We start from the raw sequence: 4,484 nt of genomic DNA, 5'->3' as shown, positions 1-4,484 counted from the left end.
TGAATCATAAACACCAAAGCAATTGGAGAATCTTGGAAAGAGGGGGAGGAGGCTCAAAAACGGCTCTATGATCCTTAGGGTTCAAGTGGCCGGTTTTGGGATGCCAAAGGGGTATTTATATATAGCTGAAGAATTAGGATTTTAGTCGAAGACCTCCTCCGGTTGCTTAGGCTCTAAGCAGCCCACAAGAATTTTCTAGAACCCTAGCCCTTAGACGAAATACAGTTTCCCTGACTCGTCGAGTTCATCAGGTGACTCGATGAGTTCATCAGGCAGAGGCTAGATTTTTTGGCTTTTGAAGTCTGAAAAATTCAACAATGCATCAAATACAAAAGAAAAATGACCTAGTCTCTGATATCACTGTTGGGTTATGAGCCAAACATCAATCCTATGGTGCACATGCAAACCCTAAAGCTTTGGATCTTGGTTTTTCTATTTGTACATGCAATAATAATCCAAATCTCATAAACCCTAATCTAGCATCTAACAAAAACAAAATTAACATCTAATAAACAAGTTAGAAAGTTACCTTTGATTATTGCTTGTTGATCTTGAGCTTTTGTGAATCTAGCACCTCAAATGTGATGCCTTTAATGAATCATAAACACCAAAGCAATTGGAGAATCTTGGAAAGAGTGGGAGGAGGCTCAAACGGCTCTATGATCCTTAGGGTTCAAGTGGCCAATTTTGGGATGCCAAAGGGGTCTTTATATATAGTTGAAGAATTAGGATTTTAGTCAAAGAGCTCATCCGGTTGCTTAGGCTCTAAGGAGCCCACAAGAATTTTCAAGAACCTTATCCCTTGGACGAAATCCTTATGGGCTCCCATAAGATTTCTTCTAACCCCTTTCCAAAAGGGTTCCTCAACCCATTATGCAACTATGTTATAATTACAACATTAGTCCCTTTAATTGAATTAACCTCTTTTAACCACAAAATTAATTCTAACTTAATTCTTGCCAATGTTAATTAAATAATATGATTTCTCATTTAATATATTATTCATATAATATATTAATAAACCATAATAACCTATTTCTTAATTATTCATCTAGTTAAGTTGCTCTGGTGAAGGCAACCCAAAAGGACCATGCTACAACCGGGTCACGTACATACCAAATATAGTTATGGGCTTAGACACCTAATCCAACACCTTTGTCCACCAATTCACCTACTTTGGAAAATGTTCTGCAACAACCCATCACTTTATTATTTCCATCTCAATCCACCGAACCTCCCAAAACAGTTCATGATGATGAAACAGATGATGGTAGATTTGTGGGTTCATTTGCTGACATAGAATTTGATTATGAAGAAGAGAACATTCCCGGTCACATGTTGATGTCTGGGAAGCAATTTAAGATTCTGAATAGGATTCTTAATTCATTGCTCCAATTACAAGCAGACAGAGGGGGTAAACATTCGTTGTCTAGCATAGAGGTGGATGTGATACTGAAAACTCAAGAGCATCGTATTCAGCATAAACTTGATTAGATAGATAGGGATATTGAGTCAAGGTTCAAAACTCAATCTGATTCCTTTAATGGTGAACTTAAAGAATTGAAGGTGATTGCGAAGCAAAGACATGCTCTTTTTGTACAAGATGTTAAAAAGGTTCGAGAAGATGTCAAATTAAAAATAAAGGAGCTTCGTGCATATATGGCAAAATAAGTTGCAGCCTAAGATCACAATTATTCTACTCTTCACAAGAAGGTGGATATTCTTGTTGATGCGGTAACAAAAGTTGTTGAATGGTATACAACTTTAGTTCTGAAATTTGATAAGATGGAAGAAGAAGGAGTCAAGGGTTTTGGAAATGTTGACAAGTTGCTAGGTGAATTAAAGGATCTTATGTTAAAGTCTGATTCTTCAATGTCTTCGTTACTTTCTCCTAAATTTTTTACTAAGAAATTTTTCTTGTTAGTGTCAACAATTCACAACGAATTGGCTCCACTTATGAAGTTTGCTAATTTCAAGCCAATGAATGCCCCGCTTGTTGTCATAGGTGTGCAAGGGGGAGAAAGGAGTAATTTTGGCAGCAGTACAGGTGAAGGTGGTTTTGACAATGTAGGTGGTGATGCGAAAGTTGTTGGAAAAGTCTTAAGATTGGATGAAAAGGGGAGAAAGGAGGAATTGGCTCCACTGTTACATCATCGACAACAACAACTGCATGGCCAATAACAAAGGGTATTGTGATTGGATATGTTGGTGGAGAATCAGGTTCTTTGAAACCCAAGCCTACTGAAACATATAATGATAAAGGAAAAGGCATAAGTGTTGAGCTTTCGAATGAGGAGAAGAAAGCTACTTATGAACATGAGATGGAGAAGCAAAAACAAATACAAAGTGTTCTTCATCAAAGAGAAAATGACCCTCCTGGTCTTAACAAAGGTGATCCTACAAAGCGATATTCTTACGAGAACATCGAAGCTTTAACTATGATGGGGGAGATGCATGATTTCAAAAAGGATCCTAAGAAAAGCTTTGACACTGAGAACACAAATTTGAATCAATTAGACTTTCCAGTGAACAGGATGATGCTCTTCGATGAACAGTAGAAATTGCTGACAAGTACAAAGACAAGGTGGAATACAAGCATATGAAGTTTCGATTCCATGTTGTACTTGGAAAGAAGGAGGATGATATTTGGTCTCTTGTCAAGATAGTTCGGGTTCTCGGCATATCCAAAGATGTTTTATTTGACGGTATGTTGTAGAATTATCGATATCATGTAGTCCGAGCAAGCAACATTGCATTCGACTTCTCAGTGGCAGACTTTCCTCTAATGAATCTTCATGATTTGTTGGTTGTGGCAATGAGTATGAAGAGTGTTTATGTATTAAAACTGCAAGTAACAAGCAAAGACGATTTTCTGAATGGTTTTCCTCATATGAAGGTTTTTATTGATGGATACTATGGAGCTTTGGTGTTAACTGACATCGAATTGGCTAAGTCTTTAGACAAAGAGATCAAAGTTCCTCAAATTTATGTTGATGAGTAAGGCTAGTTTGAAAAATTTCAAAGATGGAGAGATTTGCTTGAAACCATTAGGAATTGCGTTTCTTAGCAAAAACTAGAAAGGCAACCATTTAAAATTTTTGTTTCAAGTGTGTGATGTCAAAAGGTATACCATGCCTCATTACACAAATCTCATGGTTCAGATGAATAGTTGTGCCAAGAACAATAATAAGGAGAAGGCTGAAATTCAGAAGATTGGCAACTCGTACGCTGAGATTCGAAGGGTTATCCATCAAGCTACAAAGATATTGATGACCTGATTCGTCACTGCTCACAGAGGGGGGAATGTATATGTTGAATATAGTTTTGAGGTATCAAAGTTCATAGTTAGTTTTGATAGCTTGTAATATTATTACAAGGGCACTTTATGTATCAAAGATTTCAGTATCTAGTCCCTTGTATTTTTTGTTTGCTTTCATGTTCCCTATAAATATGGGAAGTGTACTAGAGATAGATAAGAACTTTCGTCATATTGTCTAAACTCTGTGTACTCACTGAAAGCATAATAGAGCCAAACAAAGATTATTTAGATCTTGTGTTCATCATTCATACTTACTCTTACTTACTCTGGTCTCGTAATTCATACTCGATTTCATTGCAACTACAAGATTGTCTGGTTTGGTGGTGCTTCATTCGCTGTGTACATAAGATTGTAAACTTTCTTTCTGGTTCCTGAACCACCGGTGCCGTAGGAGATGTTATTAGCGACGGAAGAGTCAACAACATCGTTGCAGTCGGAAGCGATGAGAACAGGGAAGCTTCTGAAGAGAGTCGGAAAAACGAACGATGGTCGTCAGTGAACTGATATATGTAAAGCTTTTCGTTTGGAAAGAGAGTTGGAAGGAGTTGGTTATGAATGGAGACGCGGAGATTTTGGCTCCTACAGTGGGAGGAGTAGAGGCGGAGGTAGTAGATTTGGAGAGTAAAATTTTGATTATGTCTTCATTGATGGGAGACACCGATGGATGCAACTGTCGATGTCTTCTAAATTTCAGATCATGGACCTTTCACAGATCTGGTAAACTTAGACATGGTAGGCCATTTAAAGGAGAAGATGTAGTGAAGTAGTTTTGTAGAGCGTAGAGAAACCGTGTTCGGATGGCGGCTCGATCGATCGGCGGTGGTCCGACAAACGGTGGCGATCCATGGCAGCGGCGGTCCGATAGGTCTTGGTGGAGCAACTTCAGATGAGACATAATATTATGGAAAGAGATAAAGTACTATAGTTAGGTGTCATATTTCTCTTATCATAGAATGAGTGACAGAAATTTGTTCTCATTTGTTCTCAATATAAGAAATGTTCTCATTTAAACATATATATATATATATATATATATATATATATATATATATATATATATATATATATACTAAAAATAAATTTCAAAGTTATGCTTTCAAACAAAAAATATATATACTTTTTTAAATAAAAAAACAATTTTGAAAAGTTTTTCTCAAACAAGAAA

This window comes from Lactuca serriola, chromosome 3 (assembly GCF_051521515.1).
Source record: "Lactuca serriola cultivar US96UC23 chromosome 3, Lser_US96UC23_V15, whole genome shotgun sequence".
NCBI lineage: Eukaryota > Viridiplantae > Streptophyta > Magnoliopsida > Asterales > Asteraceae > Lactuca > Lactuca serriola.
Note: the sequence above shows the minus strand (reverse complement) of the source record.